This window comes from Mustela putorius, unplaced genomic scaffold, assembly GCF_011764305.1.
Source record: "Mustela putorius furo isolate JIRA1106 unplaced genomic scaffold, ASM1176430v1.1 tig00003834_pilon_pilon_pilon, whole genome shotgun sequence".
NCBI lineage: Eukaryota > Metazoa > Chordata > Mammalia > Carnivora > Mustelidae > Mustela > Mustela putorius.
In genome coordinates this window covers 49,521,692-49,538,007 of record NW_025421987.1, presented here as the reverse complement: position 1 = coordinate 49,538,007, position 16,316 = coordinate 49,521,692, and positions in this window count along the sequence as shown.

Sequence of the window (16,316 nt, the reverse complement as noted above, 5' to 3'; positions counted from 1 at the left end):
GTGGTTTACAGAAAGTTTTCTTGCTGCATGAAGTTGAACCAGATACCTTCCCTTCTCTCAGTAATAAGGGAGTTGTATCTATATCCTGTACTATAATGAGAATCAAAAAGTGTCATTTCTCTTACTCAGAGGGAAAAAAAACCCTGAAAGTCACAATGGTCCTTGCTATTCCATAACGACTGTATAACAGAGCAGGCTTTGTAAAATTCTGGTATGTTTTAGATAAGATTTCGATGAAAAGTATTTCAAAAGTCAAACAGATTGCCAAGTGCATAAATTTCATATAAAATGAATACAGGAGTACCTATGAAGACATTTAGTATTGGTTTATCAAAATAGCCAAAATCAATGGCTTGTTTTTAATTATTTTATTTTAGAGAGGTATTTATTTTAATTATTTTATTTCAGAGAGAGAGAGAAAGATCAGGAGCATGATGGGGAGGGGTAAAGGGAGGGAGAGGGAGAGAGTCTTAAGCAGCCCAGGCGTGGCTCGATCTCATGACCTGAGATCAGGGACTGAGCTGAAAACAAGAGTAGGATGTTTAACTGATGCACCACCCAGGCACCCCACCAAAATCAATGTTTAATTGTTGTTTCTTTTTGGTCATCTACTGCCAAAAATAAGAAAATTGAGAAACTGATAAAATATGAAACTACCTTTAATATAAGTTTATAATACTTTCATATTGAATAACTTTCTAAAATGATGACTTAAAAATATCTGACATACAAGAAAATAAAATAGGATTTCCACAAATACTTCATTTCTAAAAACATATTTCTTTTAGTGGCTGCATATCCTAGCACCAGTTACATAAATTATAATTAATAAATTTCTTTGATTTTTGTCGAAATGCCCAAGCAGATGCTTCTTCTTCTTCTTCTTCTTCTTCTTTTTTTTTTTAAGATTTTATTTATTTGACAGAGAGACTCTAAGAGAGGGAACACAAGTAGGGGGAGTGGGAGCGGGAGAAGCAGGATTCCTGCTGAGCAGGGAGTCCAATGCCAGCCTCAATCTCAGGACCCTGGGATCATGACCTGAGCCGAAGGCAGATGCTTAATGACTGAGCCACTCAGGCACCAAGAATACCCGAGCTTCTTGGGGTGATTTGCTATGATAATCAACAATATATAATTGTGGGGGGAAAATGAGGAAAACAATATATAATTGTGAAATTATTATAATCAGAAGTAAATGTGAAGATAATTTTGTCAAGAATTAAATTAAATTAATACTCATTATGGCATAAAATCTGTTAGCCACAATTCCAAAATTATATCTTTTAAAACAGATATATTTGTAAATTATGGTGAACTTCATTTGGAGTCAAAGCCCGATTTAAATCATTGTGGCACTCTGTATCATCTTTAGTTAATTCACTTTGTGAAATATTTTTTTTCCTTTGCCGTTGAGATAATATAAGTTTAATTAAGGCATCATACTTCAGACTTCATTGGCAGTGATGCATAACATATGGTTTATAAAGCACCTTAAAGTTCCAGAATCCAAAACTTTTGATATCGGAGGCTCATGTGGTCCCAAAGGTTCGAAAAATTGCTCATAGAACTCTGTCATCATTCTAGATCTATATTTTTTCCTTTTTTTTTTTTTGAAGATTTTATTTATTTAAGAGAGAGAGAGGTAGAGGGGAAGGAAATCACTGAGGGAGAGTGGAGTGGGAGAAGCAGACTCCCTGCATAGCAGGGAGCCTGACATGGGGCTGGATCCTAGGATCCTGAGCTCATGACCTCAGCTGAAGGCAGACACTTAACCAACTGAGCTACCCAAGTGTCCCTGTTTCTTCCTCCTTTTACTTTGCTTTGTAATCAATTCATTTAAGTATGTTATAATGCAGATTTGTATAGTATTTACATAAACTGCCAAAACCATATTCTCCTTTGCTGTTATAAGCTTATTCAGTAGTATGAAAAATGAGATTTTTCCCCTTCTTTATCAAAGAAGATATTGAGAAGGAAAATGATTAGGATTTATGTTGACAATGAGAATATATTAATATGTTAAATTTCAAATATTATTTCAGAAATAATTATATCTAACCTCAATAAAAACAAGATCCTTACCTTTCAAAAAAGATAACTTTCTTCTAGCTCAGTAATAATCCCCAAAAAAATTTAAAAAAAAAGAAAAAAAGGAGAGATAACAGGTAAATAAACATACGTCAGAATGATACCACTTGGAAAAGCGAGCATCTGGCTCTTTCCCTATATATCCTAGGTCACACATCCATACCCAGGTTATAGAGACCAGCTAGACTGGTCATGGAATTAAGCAGCTTTGTGAGACTGGGGCAGAGGTCATGTGGCAATATTACTCACTAGCTGGAGGCAGATCTTAGAAGCTTGAATAGAGTAGACATACAACAAACAAAGAAAAGAGTGGTTAAATGCAAATATATGCATAGAATTTCCAAGTGTTGCGGAGCAATAGCTATAGCTATTTAGTCTAAGTAGGTCAAGGTAGTAATTAAATCATATCATTTCATGCCTACTGCCTCCTATATTGTATTCATTTGTTAAAGTGTTGTCACAGAAAGCAAGACAATAGTTGGAAGTTCTCTCTCGGTTGGCTAAGTTGACTGCGCATCAGAGCAAAACAAGCAATATTTTTCAACTCTAACCCACAGTAAGGATTCATTTAATGAATCACCAAGAGCCATGACCTACTGCTTGAACAGTACCAATCTAGATAATTTTCCAGTATTGCTAATCTCTTTTAATGGTAACCATTCTGCCAAACCACTACCTTGAAACTCTGAAGTCCTCTTGAGTTTCTAATAGTCCATTGACATTTGTGTCCAATCATTCTGATTGCACTAATTTCTGCCTTTCATTCTAAGATCATTGCACTAGAGTGCAATGCAATGCAAGAAACACACTGTGGTTAAGGTGCTGTGGGATATAATGGAGAAAATGTGGGAAAATAGTAAAATATTTTTCCAATGGCAAGAGTGCAATAATATATTATAATGGAATTGTAATTGTTCTAGGACAAACTTGTTTTTATAATTGAATCCTACCATGAGAAATAGGTGGGGCTACTAGGGAAAAGAAAAACAAACAAACAAAAAACTTCATTCCTAGTTATGAAATAAAGAATTTGTTCTAGCCCCAAGAAAGTCTGACCTTTACCTTTGGCTTCTGGGAAGTTATCTATGTTATGCCTGCCAAGAGTGTCTTTGTTTAGATCAGAGGTCAATCACACAGGATCTCAGGCTAGAGTTGACATTTTGATAGTCTTACCTTGAGGTGGGCCATACAGAAATATCAACCATGGGATTTGGAGTGGAGGCTTTCAGCAATGCTATATCAGTTATCTGAAAGCTGAGATCCATCACAACTATATGAAGGAACTCAATAAAAACTAGACACCAAAGCTTAGGTGTGCCTCTCTGAGTAGCAATATTCTGTGTGTGTTGTCACACACTGATGCTTAAAGAGTAATGTACCCTGACTCTATGGGAAAAGATAGGAGAAGCCTTGCATTTGGAACCCTCTCAGACTCTTCTCCATTCATCTCTTCCTCGGGTTGATTTTGATTATATTTTTTCCTGTAATAAACCATAACCATGTATACAGCTTTCAATGAGTTCTATGGACTCTCCTAGTGAATTATTGAACCTAAAGTTGGTTTGGGGAATCCTCAAACTTGCAGCTGGTGTCAGAAGTGAAGGCGGTATTGGGAACTATGCCCTGAACTCTTGAATACTGGCCAATTCCAGGACAGCTTCTTCAGAAGGCCAGCTGATAGAATTCTACAGATATTTTTTTCTTTTTGTTTATGAAAGGTACTTTTAGAAGTTTAACAGCAACAAAAATGTTTGTTTTCAGAGAGCAATGTACAAATAGAGATTTGAATAATATCAAGTTGACTAAATGTTCCTGAACTCAAAAGTGCATCTATTAAAAAAAAAATAGTATACCTGCTCAAACATTTTTAGCCTTTCACATCAATTATTACCGAAAATACTAAAAGTATTAAAATGCTATTAAAAGACCTGGGAATTAATAAGAAGTGAAAGCCAAGGAAAGGGGAGAAATATTTTTTAAAAATTGCCAGTAACATGTCAGAGACTGTTAGTTGATTTACACATACTTTTCCCATAATTTACACCTTATAAATTTCTTATAAGGAATTATTACTACCTTATTTGTATATTTGACAAATTCAGGATCTAAAAGATTGAATAGCATACAAATTTCATATAGGCTAAGTGGTAAAGTTGGGAATTTAAACATTATTTGCCTAATTTGGAAGACAAGGCCCTTTCACTTTACTAATCTGCCTCCATTAGGTAACTATAAATCACCAGAGTACAGGAATTTTGAAATTACAAGTACCATGGCTCTTCCATGTGACATGGATAAAACCTTCCAAGATCTATTTGATTCAGGTTCCTTCTTCTGTGGCAACAGAGCAAATAATGTAAATGCAAAAACGAAATAACCAAAGGAATTCATAAAACAATGCTGAATAGCTACACAAATAAGCCAAAAGCCAAAAGTGCATTTCCTCTTCCCAAAAGGTCATAGCTCACTTTATCTATCTGTTTTCATAAGATCCACAATCTAGGATTTCTACTTTTGGCTTTACTTTTAGAGTATGAGTAAAGGCAGCTGCATCAGCAGCAGGGTGAATAGGAGTTATTGTGCTTGAAAGGCATTCAACATAAAAAACATCCTCTTATTCTCATAGGGAGTGTTGACATCTAAACACCAGAGAGAAATAAAACCTGGACTAGTTCTTCATTCTAACCCTTTCCATATAAAACCCTTTCCCCAACCCAAGTCTTAATCCATTTTAGAGTAACTGAACTGGGATAAGACTTGCACTTGCAAACTCAAGATTAGAGACAAAACCCTTGCCATCTTCCTTTTTTGCACACAAGCTGACTTAGAAGGGAGAAAAGCATTGATTAATGTATCCGAAAAAAACGTCTTTTCCGAAGCTCCTATCTCATTTTTCATATCCACTCTTCTCTGTGGTATGTTGAAGTGACAACCATAGTTCTTGATATCTGTAATTGGCACACAGATTCTCTTTTTCAAAGAAAAATTTCCACTCTACTCCTGATCTTTCTCAAGAATGCAAAGCATCATATGAAAACATTTCAGCCCCAAAACTAAATTGCACTTTTGCAAAAGCCAGTCAGCCAAAGATGCAAATATAGTCCATCAAAGGCATTTCTGATACGATGATTTGTTGATGCCTATGAGTCACAAAAATCAGACCAAGTTCTTACTTCAAGCTTCAAAATCCCTCAGGCAAAGAAATTGTTTCATTATCTTTATTTGAAGACTAGTTTAGGCTTTGCAAACTTTATACAAACTTTATATTTATACAGCAAATAATGCAGAAGAGGGGAGGTTCCCAGAGAGGGCCCCAAAACTGAAAACACTACAAGGTTACAGAATTTAAGAACTGGGAGCAACCTGAAATAATATTCCATCCAATTCATCTTACAAATGCAGATGTTGAGTCCTAGAGAGTTTAAAGGACTTTTGTAGGATTATGGAACAAATTAGTGGAATAAAGACTGATGGTTTCTTCACTTTGCATTCAGAGTCCTAAAATTTTTTTTTAATTTATTTAATAATTATACTGAAAACAATTCATTACACTGATTCCATACGCATAGCAGGATTCTTGGGAACTCAATAGCTGAGGTGTGGCATGAAGTAGAATTGCTATTTTTTTCCCTAATATTTCTATATTGAAAAAAGAAAGACTTCTTTTACTACATAAGAACATTCTAAAGTACCATGGAGAAGAGACAATTTTCTCTGGTAGGTCCCAACAAGGGAAAAGAAATATGTAATAAAGTGCTAAAGTTTGACTGAGGAGCCTGAAAATATGGTAGACAGGCAGTCCCTGCATAAGGATGATTAATAAACACCCCATGTGCATGAGCAATAATTGGTATCATTACTGCAAATATTGATATTCAAGAACCAAATACCCTGTCTTGAGTCCCTGTTGAAGAAAGCCCTATTCCAGCCATCTTAGGACATGTATAGCTGAAGCCTGAGTTTTATACTACTAATACCAGTAGACACTGAAAAGCATTTGGCAAAATCCAACATCTATTCTTGATAAAAAATTATCAGCCAGCAAATGAAAAATAGAAATTATCTCAACCTGATAATGGGCATCTAGGAGAAACCTATAAGAAGATTTATAGTTAATGTTCTTGCTAACGTTAGAAACAAGACAAGGATGTCCATTCTTACCACTATTACTTAACACTGTATTGGAGCTTACAGCCATTATAATTAGTCAAGAAAAGGAATACAAGAAATCCAGTTTAGAAAAGAAGAAGTCTTTATTTACAGATGACATGATTATCTATATAGAAAATCCAATGGAATCTATATTTTTTTAAAGTTACTAAACATAATGCATTTAGTAAGGCTTCAGAATACAATTTCAATATACAAAATTCAATCTTATTTTTTAAAGACTTATTTATTTATTTGAGGGACAGAGCAGGATGGAGAGGGACAAGCAGACTCCCAGCTGAGCATAGAGCCTGATGGGAGGGCTCTATCACACCACCCTGAGATCATCACCTGAGCTGAAGCCAAAAGTATAACACTTAACTGACTGAGCAGTCTAGGTGCCCCCAATCTTATTTCTAGATATTAGAACCAAATGAACAGAAATTGAATGAAAACAACATTAACACTTAAAACATCATCACAAATATGATATAATTGGGGATAAATCTAGCAAAAGGTATATAAGACCTGTATACTTATTCCATAATGATAAAAAGTAATTAGATTATTTCTCAAAGTTGTGTTTCCTCCACTATAGTGTTTCCCTTTCAAAGTACTTAGCCTTTTCATGAATCCTTTGTTTTTCTCCTCTGTGAATTGAGGGTAGAATCTTATTTTATAACTGAGCATTAAGGCTATAATGTTGACTCAATGAGTTAAGACCAGAATTCTCTTAAATCTGTATCTAGCATATAGTAAGTATTAAAACTCTAATTATTTAAATTTGAAAAGTTTAAATTAAAGGGACATAAGAGTCAATGATTAATCTTTCATAAGAAACATACATGTTCTTCAGATATTTATCAATTGCCTTCAACCTCCATCATTCCTTTTCACAAATGTGGAAAGAAAAATACAGTTAATACCTTACTAAATTCCTCTTATTTGATCTATCAGTGACATTTGTATTATTGGTCATTACCTTTTGAAAACCATCCTTCACTGATTTTCATTACATCAAAACGTTCTAGTCTAACTCCATTTCCATTCCTTTTTAGTCTTTTTTTTGGGGGGTTTATTTCCTTTAATTAGCTTTCTGTATGCTTATATTTCCCAAGGCACTATCTACTCCCCTTCCTTCTTCACCCCTCCTTTCCCTTCCTCCCCTCTTCTCAAACTTCATTTGTCTATTATGGACTATTTGACTCATGCATTAAATTTCTATTTAAAAACCTCTCTTTTGATGGATGATCAGTATTAAGGATGGCACCTGTGATGAGCACTGAGTGCTGTACATAAGTGATAAATCACTAAAGTCTTTTCCAGAAACTGATACAGCACTGTTTGTCAACTAGCTGGAATTTAAATAAAAAGTTGAAACAAAAATAACTAAAGAAAAATAAAAACGTCTCTTTTGAGCTACAGACACATATATAGTCTCATTTTGTTGGATATCTCTACCTGAAATCTTATCTCATTTCACTCTATTTCTCACCCTATTTGATTCAACAATAAAACCCTCTAACAAAATTATCCACTTTCCCCTTTGTTGATGCTTAAGACTCAATGATAAGTGTTGACAGAGGAGCTAGTGTTTGAGTATACTATGAAAAATATATAAATCAGTCTGGTTGGAAGACAGAAATGAGAAATAGTTTAATTAATAGGATGGAGTAAGAAAAGTTACAGACATGTAAACTATAGTTTGAAATCTTCAGGAGAATGCATGCAGATTGCTACAACTATATATAGGAGGTGATAAAGTAAAGAGAGAAGCTTATTGATAATAGTTCGATGAACAATTGTATACAACTCTCAGCCTCACAGAAAATGTGTTATAATGTTAAGTTAAAAGAGAAGGTAGAGGGGCACCTGGGTGGCTCAGTGGGTTAATCCTCTGACTTTGGCTCAGGTCCTGAGATCAAGCCCTGCATTGGGCTCTCTGCTCAGTGGAGAGCCTGCATTCCCCCTCTCTCTCTGCCTGCCTCTCTGCCTACTTGTGCTCTCTCTCTGTCAAATAAATAAATAACATCTTTAAATAAATTAATTAATTAAATTAAAAAGAAGGTAGAGAGGAGTCAAAATGGCAAAAGAGTAGTAGACTGAGATGACATCAGGTCACAGGAGTTCAGCTAGATAGTTATCAAACCCGTCTGAACACCTACAAACCCAACAGGAGATTGAAGAGAAGAGCAGCAATTCTAGCAACAGAAAATTGACCACTTTCTGAAAAGTAGGATGCACGAAGAAGTGAATCTAAAGTGATGGGAAGATAGATCGTGGGGGGTGGGACTGCCTTCCGGCAAGTGGTGGTGCAACAGAGCATAAAATTTGAACTTTTAAAAGCCTGCTCCCCTGAGGGACATCACTATAGAAGCTGAGCAGGGGAGCCCTGGATTGGGGGTGTCTGAGTGTAGTAGAGCTCACAGGTATTACAGCAGGGAATTCAGCTACAGAGATGGAGCCGAGAGGTGTGCTCTCAGCTTGGGATCACCTTAAACTGTGAACCACAGCAGCCAGGCCACTGCTCTTTGAGCAGGGAACCAACAAGTGGCAGATCTGGGGAGATTCATCTTCCTTCTCTGGAGGCAGAAATCTGCTGAGTTTGGAAACTCCAAATAGGACTGTGTGCCAGAGACAGAAATGCTTGGTCACAGGCCAGGTGAGTTGGGAGCACAGCCGGAGACCAGGGAGACAGGAGTGGTTGAGCACTTTTCTCCAAGGGCGCACTGAGGAGTGGGGTCCTGAGCTCTTGGTTCCTCCGGGCTGGAGACTAGGAGGGCACCATTTTCATTCCCATCCTCCAGAGCTCTATGAAAACTAGAACAAAAGCTCCTGAGAGCAAACCTGAGCAGATTACTTAGCCTGGCCCCCGCAAGGGCAGCGCAATTTGGCCGGGGGCAAAGACATTTGAGAATCACTATAACAGGCTCCTCCCCCAGAAGATCAGCAAGAACATCAAGCTAAGACCAAGCTCACTGATCAAGGAGAACAGTGGAATTCTAGAGGAAGGAAAAGCAAAGCATGGGATTCATGGCTTTCTCCTCATGATTCTTTAGTCTTACAAAGTTAATTTTTTTTAAATTTTTTAAATTATTATAATTTTTTAAACTTTTCTACCTTCTTCTTTTAATGTTTTTTACCTAGTTTATCTTAACAATACCTTTCGTAAAAAAAAAAAAAATCTTTTTAAACCTTCATTATTATAGGCATATTTTATCCCTCATTGCATCTAACTTAATTTTTTTTATACACATAGGCTTCTTTCTTTTAAAATATTTTTGGGATACAATTTCTTCTAATAGATCAAAACATACCCTAAATCTAGCGCAGGGCATTGTTCTAGTCTTCAGACTGAGCAAATTCTCTCCACTTTCTTTTCTTTCTTTTTCCAACCAACTTATAAATTCCTTTTTTTAAAAATTTTCATCCTTACAGTCATATTCCATTTCCCTCATCATGTTTACCTTTATTTTTGTATATATATAAGTTTATCTTTCTTTAAAAAATATTAAGAGGTAGTTTCTTCTTCTTTTTTCTTCATAAGATTTTATTTATTTATTTGTTAGAGATCACAAGTAGGCATAAAGGCAGGCAGAGAGAGATGAGGAAGCAGGCTCCCTGCTGAGCAGAGAGCCTGATGCAGGGCTCGATCCCAGGACCCTGGGTTCATGACCTGAGCCAAAGGCAGAGGCTTAACCCACTCAGCCACTCAGGCACTCCAAGAGGTAGTTTCTTCTAAGAGGCCAAAATACACCCAAAATTAAGTTGGTGGCTCTGTTCTATTCACCAGTCTAATACGTGTGTGTGTGTGTGTGTGTGTGTTTAGTTTTTACTTTTTTTTTAATTTTTTTAAACTTCTTTTTACCCCCTTTCTTCTCCCTCTGGTTTGGGGTCTCTTCTGATTTGGTTAGCATACATTTTTCTGGGGTCTTTGCCACCATTGTAGTATTTTATTCTCTTGTTCATATATTCTTATGTGGATAAAATGACAAAGCAGAAAAACTAGCCACAAAAAAAGAACAAGAGGCAGTACTGAAGGCTAGAGACCTAATCAATACAGACATTGGTAATATGTCGGATCTAGAATTCAGAATGACAATTCTTAATGTGCTAGCTGAGCTCAAAAAAAGACATGGAAGATACTAGAGAAACCCTGTCTGGAGGAATAAAGGCCCTTTCTGGAGAATAAAAGAAATAAAATCTAACCAAGCTGAAATTGAAAAATCTATTAACGAGGTACAATAAAAAATGGAGGCTCTTACTGCTAGGATAAATGAGACAGAAGAGAGAATTAGTGATATACAAGACCAAATGACAGAAAATAAAAAAGCTGAGCAAAAGAGTGACAACTACTGGACCACAAGGGGAGAATTCAAGAGATAAGTGATAACATAAGACAAAACAATATTAGAATACTTGGGATTCTAGAAGAAGAAGAAAGAGAGGGGCAGAAGGTATATTGGAGTGAATTGTTATAAAGAATTTGCCTAATATGGCAAAGGGAACAAGCATCAAAATCCAGGAGGCACAGAGAACCCCCCTCAAAATCAATAAAAATAGGTCCACACCCCATCATCTAATAGTGAAACTTACTAGTCTTAGTGACAGAGAGAAAACACTAAAAGCAGCTAGGGACAAGAAGTCTATAACATACAATGGTAAAAATATTAGATTGACAGCTGACTTATCCATAGAGGCCTGGCAGGCCAGAAAGAACTGGCATGATATATTCAGAGCACTAAATGAGAAAAATATGAAGCCAAGAATACTATATCCAGCTAGGCTATCACTGAAAATAGAAGGAGATATAAAAAGCTTCCAGGACAAACAAAAACTAAAGGAATTTGAAAACACCAAACCAGCCTTGCAAGAACTATTGAAAGGGGCCCTCTAAGCAAAGAGAGAACCTAAAAGTAGTAGACCAGAAAGGAGCAGAAACAATTTACAGTAAGAGTCAGCTTATAGGCAATACAATGGCACTAAATTCATATCTTTTCAGTAGTTAACCTGAATGCAATTGGGCTAAATGCCCCAATCAAAAGACACAGGATATCAGAATGGATTAAAAAAAATAAGACCTACCAATATGCCATCTGCAAGAAACTCATTTTAGACCCAAAGACACCTCCAGATTGAAAGTGAGGGGGTGGAAAACAATTTATCATGCTAATGGACATCAAAAGAAAGCTGTGGTAGCAATCCTTAGATCAGATCAATTAGATTTTAAGCCAAGACTATAATAAGAGATGAGGAAGGATGCTATATCATACCTTAAGGGACTATCCAACAAGAAGATCTAACAATTTTAAATATTTATGCCCCTAACATAAGAACAGCCAACTACATAAATCAATTAATAACAAAATCAAAGAAACACATTGACAATAATACAATAATCATAGGGGACTTTAGCATCCTCCCTCACTGAAATGGACAGATCATCCAAGCAAAAGATCAACAAGGAAATAAAGGCCTTAAATGACACTCTGGACCAGAATGTACCATATTTAGAACATTCCATCCCAAAACAACAGAATACATATTCTTCTCTAATGCATATGGAACATTCTCCAGAATAGATCACATCCTGGGTCACAAATCAGGTCTCAACTGGTACCAAAAGTTTGGGATCATTCCCTGCCTATTTTCAGACCACAATGCTCTGAAGCCAGAACTCAATCACAAGAACAACGTTGGAAAGAACCCAAATACATGGAGGCTAAAGTGCATCCTATTGAAGAATTAATGGGTCAAGCAGAAAATTAAAGAAGAATTGAAAAAATTCATAGAAACAAATGATAATGAAAAACAACTGTTCAGAATCTTTGACACATAGCAAAGGCAGTCCTGAGAGGAAAATATATAGTGATACAAGCCTTTCTCAAGAAATAAGAAAGGTCTCAAATACACAACCTAACTCTACACCTAAAGATGCTGGAGAAAAAACAGCAAAGAAAGCCTAAACTCAGTAGGAGATGAGAAATCATAAAGATCATGGGGTGCCTGGGTGGCTCAGTGGGTTAAGCCTCTGCCTTCGGCTCAGGTCATGATCTCAGGGTCCTGGGATCGAGCCCCACATCGGGCTCTCTGCTCAGCGGGGAGTCTGCTTCTCCTTCTCTCTCTGCCTGCCTCTCTGCCTACTTGTAATCTCTCTCTCTCTGTCAAATAAATAAATAAAATCTTAAAAAAAAAAAAGAAACCATAAGATCAGAGCATAAATCAATGAAATAGAAACCAAAACAACAACAACAAAACAGTAGAACAAATCAACGAAACTAGGAGCTGGTTCTTTGAAAGAATTAATAAAATTAATAAATCCCTGGCCTGACTTATCAAAAAGAAAAGAGAAAGGAACCAAATAAATATAATCATGAATGAAAGAGGAGAGATCACAGCCAACACCACAGAAATACAAACAATTACAAGAGCATTTTATGAGCAACTATATGCCAGCAAATATGACAATCTGAAAGAAATGGATGCATTCCTGGAGACATATAAACTACCAAAACTGAACCAAGAAGAAATAGAAAACCTGAACAGAACATAACCAGTAAGGAGATTGAAGCAGTCATCAAAAATCTCCCAATAAACAAAAGCCCAGAGCCAGAAGGCTTCCCAGGGGAATTCTACCAAACATTAAAAGAAGAATTAATACCTGTTATCCTGAAACTGTTCCAAAAAATAGAAATGGAAGGAAAACTTCGAAACTCATTTTATGAGGCCAGCATTATTTTGATCCCAAAACCAGACAAAGACTCCATCAAAAAAGAGAATTATAGACCAATATCCTTGATGAACACAGATGTAAAAACTCTCACCAAAATACTAGCCAATAGGACCCAACAGTACATTAAAAGGATTATTCACCACGACCAAGTAGGATTTATTCCAGGGTTGCAAGGTTGGTTCAACATCCACAAATCAATCAATGTGATAAAATACATTAATAAAAGAGAGAAGAAGAACCATATGATACTCTCAATAGATGCTTAAAAAGCATTTGGCAAAGTATAGCATCTTTTCTTGATCAAAACTCTTCAGAGTGTAGGGATAGAGGGTAGATATCTCAATATCATCACAGCCATTTATAAAAAACCCACAGCAAATTATTTTCAATGGAGAAAAACTGAGTTTTTCTGCTAAGGTTAGGAGAATGGCAGGGATGCCCATTATCACCACTGATATTCAACATAGTACTAGACATCCTAGCCTCAGCAATCAGACAAAAAAAGAAAAAAAAAGAAATAAAAGGCATCTGAATTGGCAAAGAAGAAGTCAAACTTTCACTCTTTGCAGATGATATGATACTTTATGTGAAAACCCAAAACACTCCACTCCAAATCTGCTAGAACTTGTACAGGATATCAGTAAATGTGTTAGGTTATAAAATCAGTGCTCAGAAATCAGTTGCATTTCTATCCACCAACAACAAGACAGAAGAAAGAGAAATTAAGGAGTCAGTCTCATTTACAATTACACCCAAAACCATAAGATACCTAGGAATAAACCAACCAGAGAGGCAAAGAATCTGTACTCAGACAATTATAAAGTACTCATGAAAGAAACTGAGGAAGACACAAAGAAATGGAAAAATGTTCCATGCTCCTGGATTAGAAGAACAAATATTGTGAAAATGTCTATGGTACCTAAAGCTATCTACACGTTTAATGCAATCCCTATCAAAATACCATCCTTTTTTTTCAAAGAAATGGAACAAATCATCCTAAAATTTATATGGAACCAGAAAAGACCTTGAATAGCCAGAGGAATGTTGAAAAGAAAGGCAATCTGAAATATTGCACAATTATTGCACAATTATCCAATTATTCCAGACTTCAAGCTCTATTACAAAGCTGTTATCATCAAGACAGTATGGTACTGGCACAAAAACAGACACATAGATCAGTGGAACAGAATAGAGAGCCCAGAAATAGACGCTCAACTCTTGGTCAACTAATCTTCGACAAAGCAGGAAAGAATATCCAACAGAAAAAAGACAGTCTCTTCAAGAAATGTTGTTGGGAAAATTGGACAGCCCCATGTAGAAAAATCAAAATGGACCATTTCCTTACACTGCATACAAAAATAGACTCCAAATGGATGAAAGACCTCAATGTGAGAAAGGAATCCATCAAAATCCTTAAAGAGATCACAGGCAACAACCTCTTTGACCTCAGCTGCAGCAACTTCTTCCTACAAACATCACCAAAGGCAAGGGAAGCAAGGGCAAAAATGAACTATTGGGACTTCATCAAGATCAAAAGCTTTTGCATAGCAAAAGAAACAGTTAACAAAATCAAAAGACAACTGACAGAATGGGAGAAGATACTTGCAAATGACATACCAGATAAAGGGCTAGTATCTAAAATCTTTAAGGAACTTACCAAACTCAACACCCAAAGAACAAATAATTTAATCAAGAAATGGGCAGAGGACATGAACAGACATTTCTGCAAAGAAGACCTCTAGATGGACAACAGACACATGAAAAAGTGCTCCATGTCCCTTGGTATCAGGGAAATGCAAATCAAAACCACAATGAAATACCACCTCACAGCAGCCAGAATGGCTAAAATTAACAAGTCAGGAAATGACAGATGCTGGCGATGATGGGAGAAAGGGGAACCCTCCTATACTGTTGGTGGGAATGCAAGCTGGTGCAGCCACTCTGGAAAACAGCATGGAGATTCCTCAAAAAGTTGATAATAGAGCTACCCTATGACCCATTAATTGCACTACAGGGTATTTATCCTAAAGATACAAAGGTAGTGATCTGAAGGCACATGTGCACCTGAATGTTTATAACAGCAATGTCCACAATAGCCAAACTATGGAAAGAACCTAGATGTCCATTAACAGATGAATGGATAAAGAAGAGGTGGTGTATATATATACAATTGAATACTATGCAGCTATCAAAGGAAATGAAATCTTGCCATTTGCAACGAAGTGGATGGAACTAGAGGGTATTATGCTGACTGAAATAAGTCAATCAGAGAGAGACAATTATCATATGATCTCTCTGATATGAAGAATTTGAGAGGCAAAGTGGGGGTTTAGTGAGTAGGGAAGGAAAAAAATGAAACAAGATGGGATCTGGAGGGAGACAAATCATGAGACTTAATTTCACAAAACAAACTGAGGGTTGCCGGGGGTAGGGGGCAGAAGGGATAGAAAGAGGGTGGTTGGATTATGGACATGGGGGAGAGTATGTTCAATGGTGTATGCTGTGAAGTGTGTAAGCCTGACAATTCACAGACCTGTACCCCTGGGGCTAATAATACATTATAAGTTAATAAAGAAAATAATTTTTTAAAAGGAAGGTAAAAAAAGAATCAAAGTATAAAAAATATAAGTCAGTGTAATTTAAGGCATTATAATGCCAACTGTAATGTTAAATATTTAAATCAGTTGTGTAGAGGGGTACATGTGTGGCTCAGTCACTTGATCACCTGACTCTTGATTTTAGCTCAGGTCTTGATATCAGGGTCCTGGGGCTCCATGCTGATTATGGAGCCTGCTTAAGATTCTCCTTCTCCTGTTCCCTCTGACTCTCCCCCTTATCACTGTCTCTTTCTCTCTCTCTCTCTAGATGATTAAAAAGAAGAAGAAGAAGAAGAGAATAGAAAAAATAAAATAAAACAAGAAAATAAATAAAAACAACAGCTGTGTGGAGAATTGCTTCCTGTGGAGGAAATATATCAAAATGTTTACAGTGATTAAAATGATGAAACTAGAAATTATTTTGCTATTCTTTTTGCAATTATCTGGAGTATTGTTTTTTCTAAATACACATTAACATGAAAGATTTTTTTAAAAAATAAGCTTTCAAATAGGGCTTTAAAAACATCTATTCAACCTTATAACTTTCCACCCCTATCCCTTTGTTTCTCCAATTTAATCAAGACAATTCACCATTTTTCCAACATCCAACACTTCTACTGTTTCTCAACTTGGAATCTACACCCATGCTAACAAAATTAGCAACTGCAGTAGCAATTTAAGTAATAAGTTACCATTTATTAATTACTTATTCTGATACAAGCATGATATGAAGCTCTTTAAATCATTTC